This window comes from Pyrgilauda ruficollis, unplaced genomic scaffold (genome assembly GCF_017590135.1).
Source record: "Pyrgilauda ruficollis isolate IOZ18807 unplaced genomic scaffold, ASM1759013v1 scaffold14, whole genome shotgun sequence".
Lineage (NCBI taxonomy): Eukaryota > Metazoa > Chordata > Aves > Passeriformes > Passeridae > Pyrgilauda > Pyrgilauda ruficollis.
In genome coordinates this window covers 10,644,298-10,658,660 of record NW_024512543.1, presented here as the reverse complement: position 1 = coordinate 10,658,660, position 14,363 = coordinate 10,644,298, and positions in this window count along the sequence as shown.

Genomic DNA, 14,363 nt, shown 5'->3' with positions numbered 1-14,363 from the left:
CAAGGATCAAATCCCAATGGACTCCTTAAGCAGAGGCAGTTCCCTAATGAACTGTTGAGCCTGTGGAAACTGGTCTTTCAGCTCAGCCCACAAAAGGAAAACCTTGAACTTTGTCCTCTGTCTATGAGAACAAAAGTTGGGTGTACCAGGCTGGACCACCGGCACACCTCACCCTGTGCTCAGCAGTGGGAAGAACATCACACAGAGGAGGCTGAGTGATCTGACTAAACAATCCCTTTGCTTCTTATTTTTTGTATCTCAGGAGATTCCAAAGCCTTGAGTAGCATCCTCTTCTGAATTGAATTACCTCTTCTGAAGTGAATTTTCTCTGCCACAAGTAGATTGTTCCAACCATTTGCCAACTTACCTAACAGCTATTTCATTCAGCCCACAGATGAACAGGTAACATTGTAATCATGGTGCCATGAGGTCTCATCTAGAGTTTAGAGATTGAACCAAGTTCTTATGGAGTTCTACCACCACTCAAGAGAAGTGAAAAGAGTCTGAAAGATGACAAAAAGATGGACACACTCTTTAGATGCCTTTGATTTCCTCCACAGGATGAGTTCTTCCTAGAAGTGCCAATGAAATCTAACACAGCCAGGTCAGAGACCCCAGAGATTTGGAAACCACATGAAAAGGAAAAAGGTTCTGTTAAGGGTAGAATACAGTGAGAGAGATTTGGAGTGGAGAAGGCATTCAGTCCATTCATGAGATGCAATATTGATGTGTTTTCCATAAGCTGTTCTGAGAATTATACAAAGACTTACAACATGCTGTAGAAGTAAGGTCACACCAAAGTATCTCTGCAAGACAATAATTTAATAGCATAATCTCTGAGATATTTTCTGCCTGCTTATATAGGCAGATTAAGTTTTCCTTGCCAAAATTGTATTTGATGTGAAATGTAATAGGCACAGAACCATTTTCAGATACCATTTTTTAATAGTAACAGCCAGGCAACAGTCTTTTGCTGCTATTGCTAGGAAAACAAAGAAGCTCTCCCCAGACATTGAACATAATCAGTATTATCAGCTTCTACAAGTGACAGGCCAAAGATTTCAGATTTTTGTGTGTGAACTGATGCATGTACAGATACATAATTTAACTGTAGCTTTGGCGTGTACTGCCACTGCATGGTTGCCTATTTTCAGCACATTCTGTTCTAAAAAAATTGGTCCAGAAATGTGTTTCAAAGTCATCTTTACGCTTGCTTGTTTCAACACCCAATAATTAAATTGCTTATTTTTCTTTAAAGCAGTAGTAGGATAAAATGGGGTCAGGTGATGACCCTTCTCACTGGCCATTCACACTGATACTGTCCAGAATCACATAGCTTTTTTATCTGTCGCATCTGCCGTAAGAAAGAGACTTGCCAAGGTAGAAAGATGAAAGCCTGTTTCTGCAATCCAGGTTTTAGGGGCAGGTTCAGGCCTGACAACATATTTCACAGTCATCCTATCCACATATTTTCTCTAGATTCTGATGTAAGGTATGTATAAGAATGACAAAAGCATATACATGGTTTTCAGCTTCTGGTATTTCAGACAGGAATACTCTGTGATGGCAAAATAGAAGGTACCAGTAAACCTTTGGTGCCTATATATTCTTTGTTCCTGCTGTGAGCTGTTCTGCTGACATTTAGGACTTTTCATTGGCTGTATAAAAGAGGCTTACTCTGAATGAAGACTTGGTAGTACAGATCACATGGAGAATTACAAGAGCTTTTTCATTGCCTAGCTGTAATTCATGCTTTAACAGGGGAAAAAAAAAAAAAAAAACCCGAAAAGAAAAAAAAAAAATAAAAAGAAGCCCTTTAATATAATTGCCAACCAGAATAAGCAGGTGGGATTTTCAACCTTTATTTTGACAATTGAAGACACAAATTAAAGTGCCAGAATCCAGAAGGAAAAGCTGATATACATCTGAATGAAAGATGTTTGCACACTACTTTCCCTGACTCAGCCTACTCCACTCCACAGGGGCTGGTATCACAGATACTCTGTTTCTCACTGAGGCATTTCACCAGGCAAGAGTGTGAGTTAACAGATGGAAATGGGAAAGTTGCTTGGGCTTTTTTTTTTTTTTTTTTTTCAGGGAAATCCTTGTGACAGTCAGATTTAGCCTGAAGGTGTAAGCTCATGTTTTCGCTTGTATTGACTTCTTATGTGATTCTGTGCTACACAAATGGAACAGTTTGAACAGAATGGTGGTCTAAAATAACTTTCCAGATCATAGCAAGGTGTTTACGTAATCCACTTTGGGCACTGAAATAGTCAGTTAGTAACAGAAGATCACATAAGGCTGCCATGCGTTTTGTATAATAAGTAAATGAAATACTGTGAAAACAAAAGTGAAGGTAAAAGGCTTGTGCTTGCAATGACTACATCTGACTCCTTATGCTTTTGTGTCCTCTTGTCTCAGGTTGTAAAATCTCTAGGAAAGAGGTTCTGTCTTCCTCCAAGTGGTGAAGTATTCCTCCCCCAGATGGTGAAGTATTAACAAACCACTGAAATAATCCTTTGCAGCACTATTAAGACAAAGCAGCTGTCTCTACATATTCCTATGCAAAAAGAAAATAAAGAAGGAAGATCTGTGAGAGGAATGTGGGCTTGGTCCCTCCATCACTGTCACTGAAACAGACCTACAGATATAAATCAAGTAAATTAAGTAATTAAGGGAAGAACAAAGACTCAGTTTCTAAAAGGAAGCTATAAGATGATCAGCCTCAACAAAATGAGCTTCAGGGTGTGGTGCTTCATCTGATGTTAATGGATGTAGAACTCCGGGAACCTCCAGACTTACAGGAGCACCTGCCAGCTGTGTGTGTAGTCTTTTGCCACATTTCTACCCTCAGGTTGATGATAAGGATTTAGCACCGTGGAGGGTCCAGCTAGTTGCATGTACGCAGTGTATAGGGTTTGTGGTTAATCGTTCTGTACTGGGACACTACACTGTCCTGAGATTAAAATCTGTGGAATTCAGGAGATCTATGGAAAAAATATACCTGTTTCAGGAGGCTGCCATGTACCCCCTGTCACCAGCAACCACTGTAAGCCTGACTGCTGTACATCTCTTGCATCCCTTGCAGCAACACTGGATGAATACTGCCAGAGGGTGGAAGACTCAGTGCTAGAAAGTAGAAAGAAGGAGCCAAAAAGCAAAAACTGGGGAGGAATAGGAAGGGTCTGTAATATGAGTATTGGGCATTGGTGTGACTGTAGCAGGATGCTATTAGATGCTACACTATAAGAAAAATAGGAAAATTAGAGAGAGTTCAGGAAAGCACCACATGAATGAAGGGGTGTGGGGCAGTGGATCAGAATGTGCCTCAGATAGAACAGTCTCTTTATCGATGAAAAGGCTAAGGGCTCTCTTGGTCAAAATCCTTAAGCACCCAGTTTTGAAATAAACCTTTGATGATAGAGGTTCTCTCCTTCTCTCCTGAGCAAACATCGTGTTACCAGGAGCTAATGGCCAGAAGCTGATGCCAGATAAACTCAGAGTGGAAACATTGCAGATTTCCAACAGCCAGCATAATTGCTGTGGGAGCAGTATCTGGGGGATTGCGCAGGGTCGTCCATCACAGGTAGTTTTGAAATCAAGATTAGTGTTGTGCAGATGGTTTTTATGGGAGTATTTTTGTTCAGTTGTGGTCTACACTGATGTCGACCCACCAGGTACACGACCACTGTGCTGTCCTGTGTTCCATATGTATATGGGGACTATGTGGCATGTGAAGAGAATATTATTGTATAAGGCAAGTTTTCAGAAAATCACAATTCCTCTGAGACCATCAAAGGGCCAGCTGCAAAGAGAAAAGCAGCTTTAGAAAGTCACATCACACCACATAGTCCAGCAGAAAAACAATACCTTACCAGGTGAATTGCTTTAGTGTGAGGTCTCAGCACGTCAGTAATGCCAATTCAGAAAGCAAATATCAGCTCCAGCTCAGGACAGACCCAGGTGAAAGAAAGAAAAATGTATCACTGGAAATGCAACTGAAAGGAAAGTGTTGTTTGGTAAATGGCAGACAAAAGGTTAAGTGTGAGCCCAATTAACAGGTGAAGTTAAGCAAATAAGTAAATGCTTTCCTATATGGGGGAGGGTATCTTGCTGAGAGCAGATAACACACAGATAGATATCCTGCTTCTCCATTGAACTCTGCTAATTTGCTATTGAAAATCTAGGAAAACAGAGCTTGTTTTGTGCCTAACTCATTTTAATGTGAGAACTGGCTCTTGATTGACTGGAGAAGCAGAGCTTATTTCTGGGCAGATAGTTCCACTGCAAATGTAAGTTAATTTCCATTAGATTTTTTTAATAACCACAGGAGATTTGAGAAACTTCAAAGCCTTCTGAAGAGCCAAACACCAGAGTGCACATTGTGTATTTGCAATAAACGGCTGCCTCCTAGAGGTGACAATATTTTTCTTACAGTCTCTGTTTAGAGTTTATAACGTGCCAGAGTTTCAATCTTTTGCAACATCAATGCTTTAAAGGATACTTTGTGGAGAAAATCTTTGGATCTTGCACTTTTAGTTAAAATTATATTTCCCGCTATGTTAAGGCTGCAAAGCGAGGAAATTCAAGAATTATGGTTGCCTATAAAGCCTTAGCTCTATCCACTTTCATGTCAGCTTTGTCTTTAAACCTTTAAGTACAGGATAACACCATTTTATTTGCAAATGAACTGTGAATAGTTTGCTGATAAGATGCAGTCTGGTAATGAATCAGGGTCATATACTGAACACATCTGGATTTTATATGTGTCTCCCAAAGAAGGGGTAGATAAAGAAAAATATTCTTTCAAATTTCTGGCTGATATTACAGTTTAAGCAGCTAGAAATATACACCGTAATTACATGGGAGTTTTCTCATTTAATTTATACGAAACATGGCACTTGTGGCCTGACTTATGCAAGATCTGTATGCTCATTTCCATGGTGAAATTCCATGGAAGTTGCATTGGAATGTGAGCAGCACTGTGTGGTATTAAACTGAAAAAAAAGTAACCTACAACTGTTCTTTAGGAGGTACCACTGTGTGAGAAAGCCCAAGCAGGCAAGCTGTCCTTCTGGACTGGCAGCAGAGCCTGGAGGCTCTGCCTTTCACATCTGGCTCCTCATCCCACTGCCTCTCAGACTGCAGAAACCACTGTCACTGCAGAAATACTTCCAGAGAAAGATAGGGAAGACCCATCAAAAAATGCTGTTTTATTTTTCACTGCACTTCGAGAATCAAAGTAGCAGCAAAATGGCCAAAGCAACATTTGCTTTTGTGTCAGTTAATTCCGGTTTTGGAGCAGACTGCTTTTCCTTTAAGAGTTACATGCAGCTCTTGACTTTCCAGTCTAAAATAGGATGTCATCAAACAAAATCAAATTCATAGATGGATCAGAACAGATAACTCAAGGTATGGAACAGGTTGTGTAAAGGAATGAAAGAGCAACTTACAACTCCTCAGCCCAGAAAAGAAATACTGCAAGGGAAGAGGAAAGAGGTCTCTCAAATCCTGAGTGTATGGGAGAAACTGGCTAGGGATCAGCTTCCCAATTCCAGTATAAGAACTACAGGGAAGATTCAAATAGGACTCACATTCAAAACAAGGGTGAAGTGTCCTATATATTTGCCCTGTTCTTATGTGCTTTTCTAGGCAGCCACTTTTGGCCCATGCCAGACAGAGGCCACAGAGTCAGAGAGGCCTGTGGTTATTCTAGCAGACGTCACATGCCATACAAATTTTATTTCCTACATCTTTTAGGAAAATCTCAGAGAATCAACTTGGTTTTTGGAAACATTTTGAGTCACTGACTCATGTAAAGTTGCAGTTTGTCAGCAGCTGTTGGTCTCTTATTATTTCCTTCCATGTTTCTTTTGAGTCTCAGCGAAAGCTTTCATGTATCCCCTCCATCTGTCCAAGAGGCACAGGCAGGAAGGCACAGACAGACTGGGAACTGATCTGCTCCATGTAGTCACTCACTGTGTTTACTGGGGTCTTTTGCTGGCTGCCTTAATCAGTAGAAGCTGCAAGTACCTCAGCAGTGGTAATTCTGAACATCTAATGGTGAATCACTTTTAGTCCTTATAATATCAAGAACAGTACAGGAATATTTTTCCCTAAGATTATGTTGTTTGATCCTGTTCCTTGACATAGAGACAGAGAACAAAGAGGAGGAAATAAGTGAAGATAAGAAAGAATCACATCTTCTAGTTCTGAATTTGAGAAATTATATTCTGTTCACATTCACCTCTAGCCATTCCTTGTGACCCATAAGATTTTGTCAGGCTTTGAAATATTTTCCATGACACTGCTATTATACAAATTTCAGCCAGCACTCTGATAAAATGAGTTGTCACATAAGATCATGAAGCCAGAACTTCCAGTCAGAGAAAAACACCCTCTACAAAAACAGCCCTTTCAGAAAACAGCCTCCAGCTATCAGGATAGATGCCTTTCACCGAGTAAAATGCAGGAGTGGCATGGATCTGTGCTTACAGTGTCCTTACTCCTCTACTGCTCTGATCTCTCTGGCCTCCCTGCCTTCCTTTGAAATAGTTCAGACAGGGAGTTGGTTTTGGTTTTTGCAGAAATATATGCTATGTTTAGCTTTTCAGATTGAGATCACAGTGAGAACTTACTTCATCCTGGTCAAGTTAGATAGGTGTTTGCTGCTCAAAACTGATGTTGTGTAGTGAGAAACAGAGCAGTAGGTCTTTCACATTTTACACTACTGCCAGCACCTTTATTGACACCTTTATTTGCAGTCAAACCTAATCTAAATGATCTTGAGATAGCCATCACCTTCAGGACTTAGGCACTTCTGTGGTGGAAATCACAGGGGCATTGCCTGTGATTGCTTAGTACACAGTTTTCAATCTTCAAAGTAACTGGGGCAAAACCTTCCCCTAACATAAGACTGAAAAAGTTACATCCAAATTTGAAAGGAGCCCTCTATGTGTGCTCCTTTCAGTAGCTCTAGGAAATTGTTTCCTTAATTTTCACAAAATTGCCCAAATTACGCTTCAGAAGACGGTCGTCTCCCCAGTGGGATCAATGACTTGAAGCCCTGTGTCCTCAGCTGTTCTCTAGATGCTGTCAAAACTCTGTAGTAAATAATCTTCGAGCTGCAAATCTGCAAAGGGGGTCAGAGGCTCTTCCCTGGGTTCAGTAGGAGGAAACCTGACACAGCAATGATGAAGACTAAAATCCTTAGTGCAAATTCCCTTACTTGACTCAGTTGTTTCCCCACTGGTTTCTGCAGTCTCTACTTCACTGCTGTGCTTACACTGGCCAGCTCACTGTCTTTTTTTCCTGAACATAACTATGACATTCAAAACTCAGTTGTATCCTCCCTCTGCTTTCATAAACCTTTCTCTCCTCCTTCTCTTTTCCCTTTTATCTGTTCATTTTGTACATCTTCCCTTTTCTTCACCATGCAAGAATCCACTATCTGTTGAGAGGATAGATGATTCTTCTTTCTCTGTACCTTATCTTCACTTAGTCTTTTCCTGATCCATTCCCATTGTCATATTTCATAAATAGATTACAGATCTCATACCAACATTTGGTTGATCTGTTTTCTTACAATGTGAAATCTCAGGCTGACACTGATGTCTTCTCCAAAGAGACTTCAAATGAGCTTAAGCCTACCATAGTCATATTAAAACTCATGATTTTCCCATGCAAGTTGCCTTTACAATCCAACATCTCTCACAGCACTATGTATGAAAAGCCCTCATCACTCAAGCCTGTACATCTTGGACGTCCTCAGCATGGCACACACTTGTCACATCAGCAGCAGTTTGCACTTTCTTCATCACTGTCAGGTTCTTGTCTGTACAGCCTAACTCCTCTGAAGTACCAGTTCCACTGAAGGTGTTTCATGGCAATATCAGACAAAAATATGTGGTAAAGTTCAAATCATGCTGAAGCTGTGCTTTAGAAGCTTTAGAAGAGAAAGAGATTTTGTTCCAATAAAGTTTAAATTTCACATTTCACCTAAATTGTGGCAAAATACATGAATCTTGTGTCAAAATTTCTGTTCAAAGTTGTGACACACTTGGTACCAGACAGTAGGAGGGAAAGGTCAGCCCCTGTCTGTGGAACAGGGACAGTTGTGTAATCTTCAGCGGTCGCATGGCAGGTGCGTAGGAGAGATGGCTGCCTACAGCATCTTACCCAGTCTGGCTTTCTCTGCAGAGATCAGGAAATGATGGGGGCATGGAAACCACACTATGATTCATATATAACCTTTTTTTTTATAACAACCATGTAGATGGTCTAAACATCCTGAAAATCTAGGCAACTTTGTTCCAGGCATAGTGGAATGCACAGAGCCTACTGGGTCATACTAATGGCCCTGTGAGGAAGCTCTCAAGCCTGCTTTGTGTCATGTCACAGCCAGAGAAAAGACAAGGCACAAGACCCCAGTCCCTGCCAAATGTGGTGCTACATACACACACGTTGCAATTTAGGAAATACTGTTTAGTGAAAGGCTTCTTTAAATCACCCTAGGAAAACCATGTGCTGCAGTAACTATACACTAGATTACGGCAAAAATATCTTTGTCTCCTAACAGCTCATCATTTAGGACAAGCATCTTCAGTGACAGCAAAGACCATCCCCATTCATTTCAGTTTGTCAGTGCTTTAATCAAGTACACCCACAAGGAGAGACATATGTGGTCCTGCTCCTGTGAGGACCAGTAGGTCAGCAAGTCTGCTGCCCACTTAGTTTATTTAGTGATTGGGAAAAAAATGAGAGTTTTTCTGCTTTATTGGGTGAAAAGGTTGACTTGACTATTTGATATATGTATTTCTTTTTCTGTTTGCATTTTGCTGTTCTTTTAGTTATGTCATCACACAAACCAGTACCTTAGTCCTTGTTCTTTCAACAGATCTTAAGATATCAGAATTGCAATGGTCCAAGGCTACAGCCATAATTCATTTAGTGGCAGGCCACAGAGACTGCCTCTATGGCCCTCATAAATTCTTGGAGAGACGAGCTCTACATTCTCTTCCCTTTTTATGATGGTCCAAAACGAGTATCACATGGGCCTCTCTCTCCAAGATCAGAAGAGATTATCAGAATAAAGAAAGTAATAAATACTCCACCCTTCTCTCATTTGCAGAGACTATGAATATTTCACATCATTCACTACTTCAATTTCCTACAGAAAGAATTTATTTATTTAAAGGAGGAATATTAATATCCACACAGAACCTGTTTATGACATTCTTATCAGAGATAGAAGGAAAATACATGTGCAAAGGATGGAAGCAGACCTCTAAGTAGAAGATTTCTCTGAGTGTCTTGACCTTGATTTGTTGCTGAACTCATACTGCATCATGTGCAGATCTATAACAGAACTATCTCTGTAGAAAAACAGAGCTGCAGTTCAAATCTTACAGTACAAATAAATGGTCTTCCTGCCTACAAACCTGTGAACTGAGAGGCAAATCTGAGTTCACTGAGGAGAATTGAAAAGATTAATCTAAAGCCAAAAGGCTAGACTCAAAGGCCCTAACATTAAGGTTTGGCCATGCATGTTTCTATCAGCTAGTTAGATAAATCTAAAATAAATTATATATTAAAACATAGATAGGTTTTCTCTTTAGCAGAAGATCTCAAGGCAGCCTCTCTAATTTATCTCATCTGCACTTACCCTGAGGAGAGGGATGTGTTCACTGAGCAACAGAGGGAGCCCTGGGAAGGACTTCAGAATTGTAATTGTAGGTAATGTGTCAATGTGCCTTTAATGTGTTCAGTAACTAATGGGATAGTAACTGCAGATGAGTGGAAAAGAAAGGCCCCTGTGGAAGCTTTTTCTTTAATGTAATCACAGCTGTGAGCCAAGGTTAATGTAGCCACAGCTCCCTCTGGAAGCATCATGGATAGATAATTCATGGGTTGGGTAGCAGCCGTCCTCTGTTTCCTGCCAGGTCCACTCTTCCCCAAAGGAATGGTGAAAGCAACAGACTGGTACCCTCATGCTCCAGGATCCTTCCAGACCCTATGGTAAAAAAAATCCTGAAATTCCTGGGGACTCAAATAAAGTCAGTAGTGGAAGGGGGAGAGAGATGCAGACATAAATGTACACATTTAGCTCCTCCTGCTGCAAAATAGGGGAAAAAAGTTTTTCTTTCCAGATGGAATTGCTGGAAGGGTAAATCCATGATGGCACATTTTTTTAGATGTGCTTTTAACAGGAGCCCTAGCATGGCACAAAGAAAGAGGCAGGAATGGGTATCCCTCAGAAACTGAGAGGAGATTAAGGGAGGTTTTCTTGTTAAATGGTTAAATCATGAGTGGCAGTGGTAGATTTATTTCCTTGTGAAAACTAAAGCGCAGCGATGAGAGGTGGCAGGGTGGTTAGCCCTGGCTGAGGCTGTGCTGTGCAAACCACCCCAGTGACTGTTTGACAGCACAAAGCAGGAAAGCCTTCGGCCTCCCACCCTTCCTCCCTGCCCGCTGCAGCTCTGCTGGTGCTGCTCCAGCATCCCTTGCATCCAACCTGCTTGTCCAGTCACTCTCCCTGCTATCCCCAGCTCTGCTGCTGTCCCACCTGGTGGGGTGGCAGACCCTGCTGGTCCAGTCTGGACCCTCAGCCCCCGGGCCAGACCATGGCCCTCAGCGTGGCTGTCTGAGGCCCACCAGGCTTTGGTTACATGCTCACAACAGACACAGAACAAAACGCGCTGCCGGCTGTCCTGCATGCCCAGGAGCCCACACTGCATCAGCTATTGTGGTCAGAGCTTCAGAGATCACTGGCTGCTTCTTTGGAGGCAATGCTCTCTTTGGCAAAAGACTTCTGGAACATGCAAGTGGATTCTTTGTTTCAATAACTTTAAAGTTTATTATTAAGCTTTCCAATGTTAATATTTAGCCACTAGTATCTGCCTGGATAGCAGCCTGCTTACAACAAGATGGGCTGTAAGAGCTGAGCTTTTAACTTTTCCTGAAGTACTTTTCTGTGGATCCAGATAAAGTCAGAAGTAGCAGAGTGTCCAAACTCATCTGCTCAGGAGACATGAGAGGAGCTACAAATTATCCTCCCAGAAGAGGAAGCAAATCCATAAGCTAACCTGGTGCATCAGAAAATAACAGTAAGAGTGAAACAGCCTTCTCGAGACTCCCATTGAAATATTGAAAAATCCTGCTTAGAGAACAGTTGGGAAGCAAATATGTGAATAATGAACAAAGGTATTGAGACAGGTACTGAGACAAGCAGGACAGTCAAAGAACACAGCCTTTCTGATGAGGGACAAAGGAAAAAAAAGACAGTGCAGTGATATTTGAGCGAGGGACAATGCCCATCCCTAATGGACTCCTTATGGGGCAGATCTGTGTACTGCCACTTGGAGCACACACAGGCAGCTCCCATGCACTCATCTGAGCTGCAGACATGTGAGACATTTCCTCTGCCTTAGTTAAATTGCCAAGTAAGCACTCACAAGGGTAACTTTCATGGCATGGTTATTGTAAGCAAAAGCTTCCCCTGTAGGCAAAAGGACACTTCTGCTCACAGGAGATCAAACCAAGCAGGGACGCTGGCTGGCGTTGCATAATCTGTCACAAGGAGATGTCCCCAGCTGGGGCAGCACTGGGTGTCTCCCTTCAGAGGGCAGAGGGACCAAAAATGACCCCAGGCACTGCTCAAACAGCTTGCACCTTACCCCATCACATGGATTCCTTTGCAATCAGCATAACATTGCTCTGCAGGCTGCAAACACAGTGTAAACCCTTTGATCCATCCTTTCTTCACCTAAGGGCAGCAGACAAATCAGATGGCTTCTCCTGATAAAAGAAAGGAATTCGTTGTTTTTTTCAAGGCAATCAGAAGTTCATTATTAGAATTGTCCAAATTAAAGTTCCAGTTTCCATTCTCCTTCCCTCAGCCCAAATAGCCATTGGACCACACATCATTACAAATGCTGGTTTAACTGCTAAGTTATACTTTGCTAAATTTGGCCTTGAAATCTGTTTTTGAAATGAAAATCAACATGTTTTCAATTTTCATTTTAGAAGTTACAACGTTTTTACTATTCCAACTAGTTTCTTTACCACTTTTTTCCTCTCTCCATATTTTTCTTTTGAAAAGAAGGAATGCATCAGAAAAAAAATCTTTTTCTTCATTGTCCTTCTTCTGACAACAGTCTAAAGTTCAAAGTTTCTAGGTTTGTGTCTTTGAATAGAGAAGTGGCTAACCAATAGCAAGCCAATGTTCATCATTTTAGGTTTGAGTTCTTTCAATAAACAGTCAGGGCTAGGACTGCAGATGGAGCTAGTCGTTAATATCATGGAGGATTTGTCAGTGTTTTGCTAAAGAACCTGCAAATCATGTGGATTCATTGCTCCAGATGGAGTTAGCAATGACATGGAAACCCCCAAAAATGGAAAGAAAAACAGAAGGCGGACCAGAAACCCAAATAACTCCAGGTCTTCTGTGGGAGGTAGGATCCTAAGAAATGTGGAGAGGGACACGAAGGATAAATAAATTTGTGAATGCAACAGGTATGGTCATGGGCACTGGGAAACAGCTTCTAGCTCCACTTTGACTTGTCTAGAGCTGTCTTTTATAACACATGTCAGTCTTCAATATAGGGACTTGAAGTCTGTGCTGGTTACTTGTGAAGCCCTCAGGAGCTGCCAGTGCCTCAATAATACTCTCAACCAGCAAAGTGCAGTACTGGCTGGCACGAATTCCACTGAAATTGTCCACTCCTAATCACTGCACTCCAAAAAGGTACAGGCAACTTGGAAGGAATGAAAACATAATTGTAGAATCAAGAAGAGTGGAATTATTAGACTAAAGGGCTAAAAGTACTTTAAGCCAGCACAGAGAAAGCTTGTGTGAGGACTGATTTATATCTGAAAAGTGTCTGATCATAAAGACACCACAGAAAAGGAAGTGATTTCTGTGTGATTAGGGCACGTGGAATTAGTGAGAGGGAGACAAAAAGCCCTGAGTGAAAAGCACTGCACAGGAGCAGACTTACTGGCCAGAGGATGGGGGTTCAGAATTCATGAACCAAGAGCTCAGTGGAAACAAGAATTCCTTTTCCAAATGAAAGTGAGCCAAAATACTGAAATGCTGCACAAAGCAGACATTCCTGGGAAATGATATTGAGCAATTCTACCTAAAATAATATATTCCTGGTTCAGATTTGTCATTAGCCCAAGATTGCCTATGTAATTGTGTGGTGTTTATTCATGTGATGCCAATCCACAGCAATTTCAGTTATGTATTGTGGTCTATACCATTGTTTCAATGGTTGGTTTTAGTAAAGCCAGATGATTTTAAGCTTTCAAGATTAGTTAGTATCTTACCATGAATCAGTTATGGTAGCTATCATGTAACTCCCACAAGCTGTTCGGCGTAAAGGTTTCTATTAGTTCTTGGAATTATTTTTCCCTGCATTTCATGGCACAGCAATTAGTAGCAATTAGTGCAATTTCTTTCCATAATTAAATCTTGATGGTTTATGTTATACTTTGGAAGCTGTTTACAGTGAAAGACTCCAAAGAGAATAACACATATGACTAAATGACATATGACTGAGCAAAATCTGAAAGATGTTTGCAGAGTTGTATCTTTCATGCATCTGCTGTTTTGATTTTGACTATATATTCTTGCAGTGAATTCCCATATCAACAGAAGAGAAAACAATTTAAAAAAAAAATTGGTATGTCTGTATATTATTTTCTTGGTTATGCCTACAGATTTCTGCAAACAAGTGTAACAGGCATAACTCCAAGTTTTGTGGTGTTCATTTAGGAGCAGTGCTATTTTTTGCTGAGAGACTTCTTGCGGACCATGACACTGTTCAAGTACTTCTTGAGATTCTGATGTTGGTTTTGGACATCTGCTAATAATTGTTCACATGTTCAAAATCTGTGGAATCCCTGCTGTCCATCAGAAACTGGGATATACTAAGAGGAGATCTCAAGTCTGACAAAACTTCCCACACGCTTTTCTTGTATACATGCAAAGACAGCTTCTCTTTGTGAAGGAAATCCTTGTTTGGTTCCTAAGGGTTCAAAATTATTTCGGTGGCATTTTCTCTACTAGAGGTACCAGCTTCATTGTATCTAGTAAAACTGTGTCCTGTTAATGCAATATCTCAATAAATTAGAGTGTATTTTGATTAGTGAAAACAGGTCTGCTGACAATTCCTCCCTCATGAGTACTGGACTTTGGAAAATAACCAAATATTGAATCTAAATATGAGGCACAAGGTGATAAGATCTTCAGAACTGTTAGGAACCATGAGTACCAGCACTTCCCCTCTCCACACTCTCTTGTGTGGTTTTTTTTGGTTTTTTTTTTTTTTTGGTTTTTTTTTTTTGTGGTTTTTGTT